Raw genomic sequence first — 15,445 nt, 5'->3', positions numbered from 1 at the left:
CTTCCTTCCTTCCTTCCTTCCTTCCTTCCTTCCTCCCTCCCTTCCTTCCTTTGTTCCTTCCTTCTTTCCTTCCTTCCTTCTCCCTTCCTTCTTTCTTTTCATTTACTAAATACCTGCTATGGTCCAGTCACTATACTAAGTGCTTTACAAATAACTCATTTGATTCTCATAATTGTCCATGGATGTAAGTGCTACTATTATTCCCATTTTGTGGTTAAGGAAACTAAGGCATACAGAAGTTAAGTGCCTTGGTCACAAGGATAGTAAGTGTCTAAGATAGAATTTGAACTCAGGTCTTCCTCACTTCAGACCCATTATGTTGCCTAGCTATTTTAGAAATATTTCGACATTTTCAATACCAGAATTAGGTAGAAAGGAAACAAAATGCTGGGGTTACATAGTTGTGGAACATAGTGTATAACAAAATATTTTTTAATGTGTGATCAGTTTCATTTATTTTTAAAATCTTCTTGACATCATTATTGTCAAGAAGATGGATGGAAAGGTAGGGACATAGAGCAAAAGCTAGGCAATGGAATAACAAAAGTTATCAATAAAAACCTACTTTATTATCTCTTTTTAAAAGAATGAATTAATAAAATTAAAAACAATATATCTGTGTTTTCATGGTGATATTGTCTTATCACTTCTCTCTATCCGAACTTCATCACTCCAGCTTTTCTTTGAGATCTGAATGCTATAGAAGACAAGAGAATACTTGGAAGATGTCCACTCTTTCAGATCCTGCAGAGCTTTCTGTGTCACCTGAACATATGTTGTCATTGTCTCATATATTCTATTTAAAAAATTCTTAAACTGATGGAAGTGAAAAGATTTCTCTCCTTCAGGTTGTCTTGATTTTAGGCAGACTAGAAACTTGAATGGGTGGAAGGGAATTGAATTTTTTTTTCATAAAGCTTTGGTTTTCTTTGTAAGTTTGTGGATTGTATTTTATAGATTTAAAAGCATTATTCTGATAAAAATGTCCATAGACTTCAAGAGCCTGCCAAAGGAATCTGTGACACACACAAACTTCTCGTATAGAATCAAGTTCCACTCTGGAGATGTTTGTTAGTGTTCAGTCATTTAGCCATGCCTGACTCTTTGTGAGCCTGTGTGGAGTTCCCTTGGCAAAGATGCTGATGTGGTTGGCTATTTCTTTCTCCAGAGAAGCTCTGGAGGCTAGACTCTTTCAAATTCAGGAAATGTACAATGTCCATTACAATATTCCAGTTATCAAGAATGTCCTGAGTTGCCATTTTAAAGTCAATATTTACTAAACCTTTCCATTCTTTTCCCATCCAGTGTCAATTAGACCTTGCATATGACTTTTATACTTCTTCTTTAATAAGCCTAAAACAAGTAGGAACTCCTTGGGTTGTCAATCACCCTTTACCTTAGGTTCATATTGGGCAATTTTCAAACAATTGACTCCCCCTCCTTTTTGTGTAAATAGAGTTTCTAAAGCAGCTCACTATTTTCTGTTTCTAAGGAATACATTCTCACTCACTTCAAAGGAGGCATGGATTCATTTCAAGACCAATGAAAAGAGCACCTTTTAGTTCCAGGTTTTTAAAATTAATATTTAAATTTGTTTCTGAAAAAGAGCCTTCAAAAGCCTGCTAAGTTTAAAAACTGTGTTTTTAAAAAATTATGTTTTAAAACCCTTACCTTCGATCTTAGAATCATTATTATGTATTATTTCTAAGGCAAGAGAGCTGTAAGAGCTAACAGTGGGGGTTAAGTGACTTGCCCAGGGTTACACAGCTAGGAAGTATCTGATGCACATTTGGACTTTGGATTTCCCAACTCCAGTCCTAACTCTCTATCTATTGAGCCACCTTGGTCCTCCCCAACCCAAGTTTAAAATATTTTAAGATAAATTTTTAGGGGAAAAAATGATCCATGAAACTTTGAAAGTGGTAAGAAAATTAGGCAGTTCAGTTTTGTTTGAAAAAAATGAAAACCAAATTCAGATATTTCATTACTCTTTGCATTCATCCTGTTGATAATCATATTTAAGGCTTTTTATTGCTTGTATTAAAATACTTGTTCATAGTTTATGTAGTAAAAAAGAAAGGCCAAGTACTTTTCTGGGTGAAGATTATGTATTTTAAAATGGCTTAAATAAAACAATAATATGATAGACTATAAGGACTAACCTTTAAAAATAATGTTTACATTTAAGAATATCCAGAGGCAAGTAACATACATTGCAGACAATAATGACTTCAGGATATCTTAAAAAGATGCTTGCCAAAATTATTCCTGAATTTATTTTTAATTAACTCGACAGATATAAGTAAGAATTAATTAAATAAATATACTTCAATCAATGCCAATCAGTATAAAAAAGAAAGCAATTAGAGATGGAAATTAAATTCTAATCTCCTTTTTTGTGTCTGGTTTCCTAATCTGTCTATAGGAAACTAGACAAGTGTTGATTGTCTATTTCAAATCTTCTGGTTCATTAAAATGATCTTAGGCAATTCAGTTATTATCAATTCTTGTTTTCTATTTGAGAAAACTGAGTCCCAGATTTTCCCAGGTTTATGGTACTAAGCCACAGTGACTTAGCCAGAAAATGGTAGAGACCAAAGGTGGTGGTAGTAGAAGCTTATCATTTTTGGAAAGCCTGTGCATAGTAGCTTGCTTGAGCCTAGAGTTCTGAACTGCAGTAAGCTAAACTGATCAGGTGGTTTAAATTAGATATTAGCATTGTCATCTCTTGGTTCTGGGAGAAGGAACCTTTGTCCAGGTTTGAAACAGAGAAGTCAAAAGGCCTTGTGACAAGGAGTGTTGAGATTTGTGTCTGAGTGACTACTCTATGTATTTTCAGTTTCAGCAACATAGAAAAACCTATCGTAAAAGCAAACAAAAAAACTTCTAAATGTAGAAGCCAAAATTGGATATAAGACTTCCAATTTCTAAGGCTATCTTTTTTCCTATCTGGCACTCTGCTTTTTATTATTTCTTATGTAGGGCTTCTGATGATGGTTATATTTACTTTAGGGATATGAGATTCATCGTTACATGAGAAACTTCCAGAAGCTTAGACTATCTAGAAGATAGTGGAATAGTTAGAATAAACAAAAATCATGTATCTTAGCTATATCCAAGAGAATTCTTATTCTTGTCCTTGGCTTAGGCTATGGACTCAATTTCACTCAGTTCAACAAACACATAATATCAGAAAAATGGAAGACTTTATGATCAATATTCTTCAAAAAATTCTTCAAAAAACATGTATTTTTCCTTATAAAATTGAAGGAAATATAAGAAAATACTCTGCTTCTTGTTGATGTAAAAATTTGGTAGGATTAGTTCTCTTTAAAGTCTCTTCTTCAACAAAATATTTTCCATATCTCTGTCATAGAGATCATTCATTTATATAATAAGCAGAGGTAAGTTTTGTGGTTTGCCCTAGCATGAAGAAAATATAAATGCAAAAAAAAAAAAGAAAAAAAAAAGATCTCCTAACCTCAAAGAGCCTGTTCCATTTGGAGTACCATGAATACAATCACATAAATGCAAAATATATAAACAGTAAATTCCAGAAGAGGAGGGACTGAGCAACTAGAGGTACCAGAAGAGACTTCCTGTAAGAAGCTCTCTTTTAATTAAATGTTAATGAAAAATTGAGATTACAGAATATGGGAGCGTAGAGGGAATGCAATCTAGGATGGAGGATAGCCTTGTACAAAGACTATGAGTTTAAAAGTCACAACAAGCAACAGCAAGAAAGTCAGTTCATCTAGATAATACAGTGTGGGGAGAAGAATAACATAAAGTAATTATGAAAAAAGGTAGCCAAACTTTGAAAGTCTTTAAATGTCAAGCTGAAGAATTTTCATTTTTCCCAGAGGAGTCATAAGAGCTTCTTGAGCAGAGAAATGACTTGGTTAAACTTGGATTCAAATCATTTCCCTATGGCATCAACTTTATGGTGGATGAAGTAGAGAATAAGATTCAAGAGACAAGAAGGATAATAAGGAGGCTATTGCAATAGTCCAGCTGATGAGGATCTGCAATAAGATAGTGATTGCCTAATGAAAAAATATAGTTTCAAGAGACTAGATTTGTTGAAGATAAATTTGTCAAAACTTAGCAACCAGTTTATTTTAAGGAGTGAGAAAGAAGGGAGATCTGAACAGGAAACTGAGTTTAAGGAGGGAAACAGTAAAGATATTGTCTTCAACAAAAGTAACAAAGTTCCAAAGAGCAAAAGGTTTTAGGAGGAAGATAATGAGTTCTATTTTTGATTTACATGGTTCATTATTGATGGTTCACATCTTTGAAGTTAAAAATTCATTGAGGCATTGACAATGAATGAAAAAATATTTAAAAGACCTTTTCTTCAAAGATCTTCATTGTACTGGGGCAGGATAAGCTCTACAAATTGAAATCAAATAAGTAAATGTAAAGTATATAGAAAGAAAAATAAGGAATTTAAAGAGAAAGAAAATGATATTAGCTGGGAATTTCAGGAATCATCATCATCATTAAACGGTAGCCCTTGACTTATGCATTGAAGACAACAAGGGGCTTCTATGATACAGATAAGAAAAGGGAATACATGCAGATATAAGGTATCACTTTTTTAAAAAAAAGGCATGGAGCACAATGGAACAAATACTGAATTTGCTATCAGAAAGTGCTGGTTTAAATGCTACTTCTGCCACTTACCTGTGTATCTGTCTGCAATTTACTCAAATTTTCTAGATGTTCAGTTCAACTTTTATAAAAGGAACATGTAAGATAATTTTGAAGGTCTCTTCTAGTTCCACACTTATGATTCTGTAATTAATCGACAAAAGAATATCATGTAGAAGAAAGGGATAATGTGACAGTTTGTCTAAAATAGAGTTTGGGAAGAAAAGTTATATTTTACAAGAAGATCAAAAAGAAATGTGAGTGCCAGGAGTTGAAAGACAAGAAAATAATTAAATTGTTAGTGTCTAATTGTACCGATTTTTAATCTTCAAATAAGAATATGGACCTTATCTGGAGAAAAATGATATCCTGAAGACTCCCAAGACATTTCTCCTGAAATTCAAAGTATCATTGAAATATAATGTTGTGTTTTATTACTAGCACATATTCCATAGAGGAAAAATTTGCAAACAAAACAAAATGCCTCTCCCAAAAAGGTTAAAAGAAAATGCACATCTTGGTATTCCTTTATTATATGCATTCATAATGTATTTTCAGCAGAGCAGTCAGTGAGGTGTCTTTATCGAGGAGTTATTAAACATATGTTGATAATTCATAAAAGGGCTGTACAAACTGGGTACGTCATTTGGGGCAATAATATAAATGATGATGAAAATGAATGTAAAAATAAAGACAGAGAATAAAATAATATATTGATATTGTAAGTATATGACATATGTACAACATGTATAATTATATATTATATACAATCAATATTCTATAGGAATTAATTATATATGAATATAAAGAGGCTAATTAACAGCTACTACTTTCTAACTTCATAAAATATTTCTATAATAAGAAAATAATCTAATCTACTTTTCTTTTTATGTATGTATCTTGTGAGCATTCACTAACAGATGTATTATAATAGTTTATATATCTCTCTTTTAACATATATAATTCTGAGATAACATCAGTTCTCGTTTGCCAGATTAGATATTTATCAAAGGGAAAAGTGTGCTCTAGGGAATATAATGATAAATAAAATAAACTGGATTGTAATCTTAGTTGCTAGTTTATTGTATAAGTACAAGGAGTCATGAAATCATATATCTACATTTGAATTGATCAGATAGAACATTGAGTCCAGCCCTCAAGTTTTATCAAAATCTCAGAACCTGGGGGCAGCTGGGTAGCTCAGTGGATTGAGAGCCAGGCCTAGAGACGGGAGGTCCTGGGTTCAAATCTGGCCTCAGACACTTCCCAGCTGTGTGACCCTGGGCAAGTTACTTGACCCCCATTGCCTACCCTTACCACTCTTCTGCCTCGGAGCCAATACACAGTATTGACTTCAAGATGGAAGGTAAGGGTTTTAAAATAAAATAAAATAAAAGGTTTAAAAAAAAATCTCAGAACCAGAGAAATTAATCCAGCATCATGGATATTGTATCTGACAAAGGATTTGAATCCATAATCCTGGACTGAAAATCTATTAAAATCACAATTCCTCTCACCTAGTAGAATGCCAGTTTATTGTAGTATCCAGATATGAAACACATTGTTCTTGGGCTACATGCCAGAAACAATCCCCTGGGGGCTGAGGCAAGTTAAATGTAATTAAATTATGAAATAATTAGCAAGATAAATAAAATATAATAAAACATAATAACATTAATTTTGAAACTAAATAAATATGGAGACTTCAGGACCTTATATAGAGATTAGTGGTCCAATTTCTATTTGAAATTGGCACTGCCAAATTAGAGAGAATCTTGGAGTCTGAAGGACCTGGAATCCATTCTAGCTATGTGACCCTGTGCAAGTCAATTAATACTCAGTGCGCTCAAACAACTAAGACTGTTAAGCGACAGAGGAGTTACTGATTTACCTTAGTAGAAAACATTTCCACGTCAAGAAATTCACTATAACATTGAAATAATAAGTCTGATAAAAAATTAAAAATACATATATGTAAATTAATGTGTGTATATATAATATATACATGTACACACTCTCACAAACTGTCTATATGTGTGAAATATTTGGGCTGTCTCTCACTAAGGAGAAATATTTTCCAGTGACATCAGTTGATGCAACTAAGTCATCTTCAGTAAGTTTTTATTTTGCTCCCTACATTCACTATAAAAATAGTTGAATTACATGTTTGCTACTGTTATTAAGTTGGACTGGAATAATAGCAGAATCTGAAGGAGTTTGGGATATATAAAGAAAAGAAGCCAGATGATTCAGGAATCGTGAACTTATAACAAAATGTCAAAGGATCTGGGCCTCATTGTTTTTTATTAATTCCATGTAAATTCACAAGAATTGCAAGTAAGGAATTTATTGGAACTTTGCTGGAATCATCATTTATTCTATATTAACCATGATGGAGTAAATATTCATATTTGTTTTCTTTCTTAACAGCAGGTATTAATTTTCAAAATCCTGATGGAGATAATGTAAACTTTGGGAACTACACAAATGTATAAAATAATACATATATACATATATATTTGCATGCTTGTATACATAAAACATCTGTCTAAATATGGTATTCATTTTTATGTTGCCAACTTTTAAAAAATCTTTGAAGTTATGCCCATTTATTCAAAATAAAGAAAGAAGGAACATTTAACCTTTCAGGTCACTAATAAATCACTTAGCACTAAAGGCTTATTACTAGTAAAGTGATGGAAGGCTGGCTAATAGTTTGGGGGAAAAAAACTAATGTACTTTCTGACATGTCATTTAAAATTGGGGCATTTCTTGATAGTCCTTTAAGTAGAAGAATAAAATGTTCTGTAATTCTCAGGAAGGCATTGCTATTTGGATTAACTATTTATATGCTCACATACACATAGAGATTTTTCCTACTATTTCTCTCTCTCTCTCTCTCTCTCTCTCTCTCTCTCTCTCTCTCTCTCTCCCCATATATTCATATATACATATATACATATGTTTCCATCAATTTTCCTATTCATTGTATTTTCTTGTGTTTCAACTGTGGTTTAGAAACAATTTCAGACAACAGGCATTTTATCTTCTTGCCATGTGGAGAGGGATGGTAGCTAAGTGTAACAGAGTTAACATTTAACTACATTTCTGAAATTATATAGAAGGGGATGATAGATCTGTGTAAAGTTAGATAAAATATGAAGGATCACTTCCATGTAGAATCTTCTCACTGCCATCAGTTGCAAAAGTAGAAAAGATGAGAAACTTAGGGGAACTTGTGACTTTGTTTCCAAAGTCATGAAGGAGTATCCAAGGGGAATGTTAGGCAGGGTCATACATGTAACACCCTCTATTGAGGTAAAACATTTTCAAACAATCAGTAAACATTTATTAAGCACCTATGTGCCAGACACTCTTCCTTAAGAACTGGAAATGCAAAATAAGGAGTGTACAATGGAGTGGGGGAAACAATTTGAAATTAAGCAAGCTATATACAGGATAAATTAGAGGTTAGAGAAGGTCCTGGAATTACAAAGGTTACTTACAGAAGGTGGGATTTTAGTTAGGACTTAAAGGAATCCTGGGAGGTTAGTAGTCAGAAAAGGAGGAAAGCATTCCAGGTATGTGGGACGGCCATAGTAAGTGTTTGACACTGAGAGATGAAGTGTCTTGTTTGTGGAATAGCCAGAAGGAACCATTGATTAAAGGCTATGTGCTGCAGAAGAAAAACAACTGCCTGATCACATGGGATGATGGAGACATGACTGGGGATATTAACTCTAAACGAGCACCCCCCTAGTGCAAATATCAATAATATGGAAATAGGTCTTGATCAATGACACATGTAAAACCCAGTAGAATTGCCCACTGGCTACAGGAGGGGGTGGGTGAAGGGAAGGGAAAGAACATGAATCTTGTAACCATGTAAAAATATTCTAAATTAATTAATTAAATAAAATTTTATAAATTAAAAAAAATAAAGATGTCTTGGAATATTCAAGGGAGGAGCTGAATAATGAGCTCCTAAAATTCTATTTATTAAAATGTCTAACCCACTTTCTGGGTCATTCAAGAAGGCATGGAGAACTATATTTCACTTTATCAATTATGATGCTGGTCTAAACAATAAATAGATAGATAGATATATAGATAGATAGATATATTCAATAAACTGATATTTCTTAACTAGAAAAATAAAGAATATGTTTTGGAGAATGATGTGTAATGACTGGAAATAGAGGAGGGGGATAAGTAGTAAAGTGTTTTCACATATTGGAAGTCTGTAGGTGAAGTCAGGATGGTCCCTTTTTGGGAATATCTTAGAAGAGATTTTCACTGAGAAATAAGTTGGATTAGATGGGAACAGAGGATGCTGTTTTGTAAAAGGCTGTGCATAGCTTTATAAAACAGTGTAAAACAAAAGAGGAAAAAATGAGACTGAAAATTTTCATGAGACCAAACTCACCTACATCATCACAAGGGGATTTACTGAAAGGAGGATGACTTGGTAAAGATTCATCAGCATTTTTATAATGATTAACTGTTACCATTTGCTACAGTAGCACTTCAATACCTAATATATTATACAGATAAGTGAAAAGGTTGCTTAATAATTTCCAAAAAAAATGAACTTGGGAGGACTGAGAATGATAAAATATAAGTGGAAAAATTTATAAAGGAGGAAGTATCATTCAACATAATCAATCTCTGGGATTGATTTTCCTGATATCTTCAGTGCAGAGGAATTCTAAAAAAATGATGAAAGATCAAAGATAGTAAAAATAAACATAAAAGGTGACTTAGAAGATATCAGTAAGTTCACATCAATGCTTCTACTTTCTCCTTTTTATAAAATGTTTATGAAAATGGTTAATTGACTTGAATGGAATTCTTGATGAAACTATGTAAAGGAGACATTTAAGCTTTTATAAATACACACATATGTGTGTGTATGGTGTTTGCAGCAGACCACATCTTTATAGATGTAAAATTTACCTGAAAAAAATGGAGAATTCAGGCACTGTGTCTATTGTGCTTGTTTGTTTTTAAAGTTGACCCAGGGCTGCAAAATATAGTCTTCTTTATTCTCTAAAAAATATTTATAATGGAAAATTTTTGACAAATCAATCACAGAATTATTTATGTATGTATAAATAAATATATACATAAATAACACATATGCACTTTATATGCATATGTGAATATATGTATAAATTCAATGCAAATATGTTTTGTAAAAGATAAAGTATAATATATTGGCACCTCCTTAAAAATAATTCCAGTTTCCAACAAGACTGAAATTGCAATTTTGAACAACTTTGTTATCCTTCATATCCATCAAATTGCAAAAAAGTTGAAATGTGGAACTATTCCATGTTGCAGGAACAGTTTGAAGGTGGAAATACCAATATACTATAGATAGAGGTCTGAATTGGTTTTACTATTCTAGAAACCAATTTGGAATTATATTAGGAAAGTTAATATTCTGCTCAAAACATTTGATTGAAGAGTCTTTTTATGATGTACCTACACTGAGGTTGTCCATTATTGAAGGAAAGAATTCCCAAGAACGCACACACATACATACATATGAACCCACTGGAAAATTCAGAGAAAAAAATAAAAAGTTGAAAAATATTGCCTATTGATTATAGAAGAGTTGAAAAAATGTGGCATATTAATGTAATTGAATCTTATTTATTCTTCTGGATGATGCATGTTTGGTATTAAGTGAACTTTGGGAAAATTCTTAAGTACTGATGTTGAGTGAAGAAAAGAGAATCAGAATGCCAAATATTAAAAATACAAAGATAAAAACAACACTTGAAGAAATTTTAATTATACTAATTAATGGTTTCAGGCCACTAACTGATATTGGAGCAAACAACTTTTTTCTTTGTAGAAAAGAGATAGACTGTTCAGAATGCCATAAAACTCTGTAAGTTAAAGTGATGTAATTGTTGGTTTTGTTTCATTTTTAGTTTTCTTCAAGATAGGCAAATAGTATGACAGGATTATTAGGAAATTAATGTGGTATAAAAATAAAACCCCTTAATGCACACATGTAGGAGTTAACCACATAGAAAATTTTGATTAATGAGGCATAAAATAAATTAATATTAGTTCACTGAAGATCTTCACCTGCATCACAGTGGATCTCCCACACAGAGTACAAATAAAATAAATACTCATTAAATTTATTTAGGTTTTTAGAACCATTTGTTTGTGGAAAATATTGATTTTTATATCATATTAAAGAATATTGTAGGTTCTTCAAAATTAAAATACATCCCTTCAAAAAAAGACCCATCAAGCAATAGGCATAAGTAAATGCAAATGACTAAACAATGCATGTAACCTACATTGTATCTTGTAGTCTTCCTGCCCAGTTTAGTTAATCTCCTACTACATATATTTTGAACACTGAAGAAGGACAGTGAAATGTGCCAATAGTGGAATATAAAGAAAAGACAAGGTCATATTACACTTTGATGAGTCCGTTCAAAGATCTCAAATGTCTACCTACCCCAAATATCTATTGCTTCAGTACCAATATTCTCCAAGGGGTGCTATATGACTGAAAAACCTGGTATAAGATCTCCAAAGAAACAAAATTGTTTTTGACACCAAGCACAATACATTAAAATTCTCCAGGTGTTGCATTTGACAAAAGGTTAGTATAAGATCTCTGAAGAATTAAAATAGCTTTTTATTTCAAGGACAATGCAAAGATGCATGTTGGCTTCTCAAAACTCTTTCATATGTTCAATAAAGATTCAACTTCAAGAAGCTCTGTCTGAAGCATCACTTTGGATATATATATATATAACAAAAATGGATATGGCTTATTTCTATGTCCCTTTAGAAGGGACAAGAATAATTAGTGACAGTGTCATGAAATACTTTAAGATAAGTGGGAAAGGGGGCCATCTAGGCTGCTCAGTGCCTGGAAAGCCAGATGTAAAGATAGGAAATCCTGGGTTCAAATTCAACCTCTAATACTTCCTAGTTGTGTGACCCTGGGCAAGTCATTTAACTCCTCCATTGCCTAGCCTTTGCCACTTTTGTGACTTGGAGCCAATACACAGTATTGATTCTAAGATAAAAGGTAAGGGTTAAAAAAATGTATGAGAAAGGCTCTAGTACCTCTCTACTGCATTGCTTTGGAAGGACAAGGAAGAAATTGCTCAGAATGACAAGGTAGGCTATGGTTGTGATTTTCTTTTCTGAGGGAAGCAAAATTATTCAGGGTAAAGGATTTGGAGACTTGAGTTCAGATGCAGATTTCAGTACATTTGTCCATATGACCTTGAGAAATTCGCAAATTTTACTTAACTTCCATTTCCTCCACCATAAAATAAGAAGGTTGGGTTCAAAGATGCCTGCAGTAATTTGCTATTCTAAATATGTGGTCTTATGAAGGTAAGCTGAGTATCTTTCCTTGGGGAAAAGAAGAAGGAACATAGAGTATATAACTAAGCATTTGAAGTTGATACTTGAGAAAACTACTAGAGATTTCTGAAAATCATAAAAAAAAATAGAATCCAGGGTTGGATATACCATTTATATATATATTTGTGTGTGTATGATGTTTCTTTGCATTTAGCTGAAACACATAATCCTTATGTGTCCATAGAATAACTGCAAACTCATGGCTAAATTCAGTTTTTGAGGGAGCATATTATTGACTTAAAGTATCTTATGCAACAACTACCCCCAAAACACTCAACTTATATTATTAAAAATCAGACTATATCATTTCCTAATGAATTACAGATTTTAATCATTTGACTAATGAATGCATAATTTCAGTGAAGCCTCCTCAGCTGAATTCCAGGATTAACCAAGAATTCTGAAATTTTCAAGGCTCTTGAATTCTCTTGCAAGTTTCACATCAGGGGAAAGAGCCATTTAAACCTTGGATTCAACACAATTTCATTCTTTGAAACTGTTTCCAAAATCTATATCAATTTATTATGTGTCTATTTGAAATGAGGTTCCACACATCATAAACCCATGTTCTGCATTAAACTTCATCTCTGCAAGTCTGTATCAGTTTTCTAGGGTGTAAAGTGATGGAAAAAATGAATCTTGTTTGAACTGATGTTAGCTCGCTTATGAAATGGCCTCTTGGGGCATGAAGCAGAGTGGCTGGAAACTTGTGTCTGTAAAGCAAGCTGGAATCTGTTAAAAATTACCTCCAGATAAGGAGAATGAGCTGGGTAATGAAATGATTTCAATAGTATGAAACATTTGTTTTTAATGTAGAAGTCATTGGACATAAGAATTGTCTGCCTAAAATAGTTCCCCGCCTCCTTTTTTTTTTTTTTTTGACAAAGGATTTCCTGCAGTTAAAATATCCCTTCTAAATTTCTACTGAAATGTTTGCCAATACAATCCAGATAACATGTTAGTATGAGGCGAGAAAAATGGTATTAACTTTGCTGGTGTTAACATTTCCATTATTGACCCATTTTTTAAAAAAATACCAAAGAAGTACAATTTTGGAAATGTATCCAATGATGAAGGACACCTGGAGTACAAGGAGAATTGATTTTAGGAAATTCAAGAAAAAAAATAACCCTGGTATTGCTTAATAAATAGTTTACTTTCTTTCTAATAGCATTATTGAAAAGATTTAATATAAGTCTATGGACCTGATAAGGAAATCCAAGTTTATCATGGTTAGTGAATACGTTTCTCAGTCAAGTTAAAACTGGGAACTCGGTCCCTCCACATAATAGCCAGATGTCACTGTTACTTCATCGTAGAGAGTCATTCCGTGGCATTTTCACTAAGAATCTCTGATTTCTAAAATGGAAAATTAGATTAAATTTGATAGTCACTATTCAGTCAATTGCATTTTTAGGAATCATTCTCTAATAATTCACTAAAATATCAATTTGGGAGACACACGAACTAATAGGTTTGGAGTAATGTTAAATGACCACCAAAAAGCCAAGCATCTGTATCCACAGTAGCATTTTGGAAATGTTTGCTAAGTGTAACTGGCAGCTTAATTTGCAAGTCATTTGCATTTCTAGCTTCTGAATACCAAATGTGAAAGCTGGGTAATAACAAAAATATTCTTTCCTCCATGCTGTTTGTATATAGTACCTCCTGATGTTCACAGCATTTTTTTTTCATTTTTTGAAAATATAGAATTTTCAAGATTATGGATAGGACATAGAATTTGTCCAGCTCATTTGTTGTTTCTTTCCTTTGTTTTTTATTCTTACCTTGTATCTTAGAATCAATACCTTGTATTGGTTCCAAGTCTGAAGAGTGACAAGGAAAGGCTGTCAATGAAGGTTAAATGACTTGCTCAGGGTCACACAGTTAGGAAATGTCAGAGGTCAGATTTGAACTCAAGACCTCTCATCTCCACGGCTGGTTCTCTTTCCACTGAATCAACTCACTTCATGCCCTCCTCTCTACCCCAGGCCAATTTGTGGTTCTATAGAAGTATCTGAAGTCCTTGGTTTGATGATGCTGTCATCATTATTGTTGTCCACATACTTTCCCAGTAAGAGGGAATTGATTATGAAATAGGATTTTTTTAGCTCTAATACTTAATATCTACTCCTATTAAGCTATATGATCTTGGATAAATCAATTAACCTTTGAGATGCAGTTTCCTTCTCTGTTAAATAATGAGGTAGGACTACCACAGGGGTATTTAACCTTTTTGTATTTGTCATGGAATTCTATGAGAGTCTGGGAAATTCAGCAATTGACTCTCAGAATTAGAATCATGTTTTTATATAACTGAAATAATAATATCATATACTACATATATAATTGAAATAATAACATTATATATGATATATAATTGAAATAATAAATTTCAATAAGAAGTGAAAATATAAGGTTGTTTTGTTTTTTTCATCCAAATTCAAGCCACCCACTTCCCCCTGAAATCTAACCACAGACCCTTCAGGGACTCCACATTAAGAAACTCTGGTTTATATGACCTCTAAGATATTTTCTAACTCTAAAATCAGCTTAAACTGTCCCTTGGATATGCCTGGTTTCCTTCAAGTTACAACTAAAATTTGACCTTTGGCAAGAAGTCTTTCTCTACTCTGCCCTTTTTAATGTTAAGTTTTGGGGTTTTTTTTACAATTATTTTCATTTTGTCCTTTACATATTTTGTTTGCATCTAGTTCTTTGCATGTTGTCTACTCCATTTGGTTGTGAGCTCCTTGAGACAAGGGATTATTTTTAGCTTTCTTGGAATCCTTGGCACTTAGAATAGTCGTATTGTCTTAGGAAGTCAGTGAAGAGTCCAGAAAAAAAAGCCTGACTTTTCTGAAGACTCTTTATTAGGGAGAGGAGAATATCATCAGAAGACTTTTATGAAATCAATAAGGATTCTAAATTTTTGGTTAGGTTATAACATGTGCAAAAATCAAGAGAAATGTATTTTAATTCCAGTTTTGCAAATGAACATACTGTTCATGTATTCTATACATGTTACCTACCTTTATATGTCTCACTTTCCTTATCTACATGTGGAAATAAAATAATAGCTGTACTATCTCACAACATTGTCTTGAAACAGTGAAAACCGTTTAGGCTGGGGACATTCCCTGTGCAGGAATGGGGAATGACAAGCAGATAAAAATGTCGAGATTGACTAAGTCCACAAATGTAACCCATGTTACTTATTGAATTCAACCAACCTCAGTGTTTGTCCTTGTCTGACCTACTCAGGATTGATATATTCATGGATTCCTGAGGTCTGCTTACCCTAAATTAGTTCATTTGTAAAAGGTTCCACCTTCCCGTTGTCTACTTTAGTGTAAAATTGCATACATCCTAGGAACCT

At 32.9% G+C, this 15,445-nt stretch overlaps 1 pseudogene; it reads right to left on the bottom strand.

Moving 5' to 3' along the window:
• The window catches only part of LOC123252273, a 47,911-nt pseudogene extending 38,747 nt beyond the window's left edge, over positions 1 to 9,164 (bottom strand).
• Between the last annotated feature and the right edge of the window lie 6,281 nt (positions 9,165 to 15,445).

The sequence above is a fragment of the Gracilinanus agilis genome, chromosome 6, assembly GCF_016433145.1.
Source record: "Gracilinanus agilis isolate LMUSP501 chromosome 6, AgileGrace, whole genome shotgun sequence".
NCBI classification, from domain to species: Eukaryota; Metazoa; Chordata; class Mammalia; order Didelphimorphia; family Didelphidae; genus Gracilinanus; species Gracilinanus agilis.
Note: the sequence above shows the minus strand (reverse complement) of the source record. Positions and strands in the feature narration are given on the sequence as shown.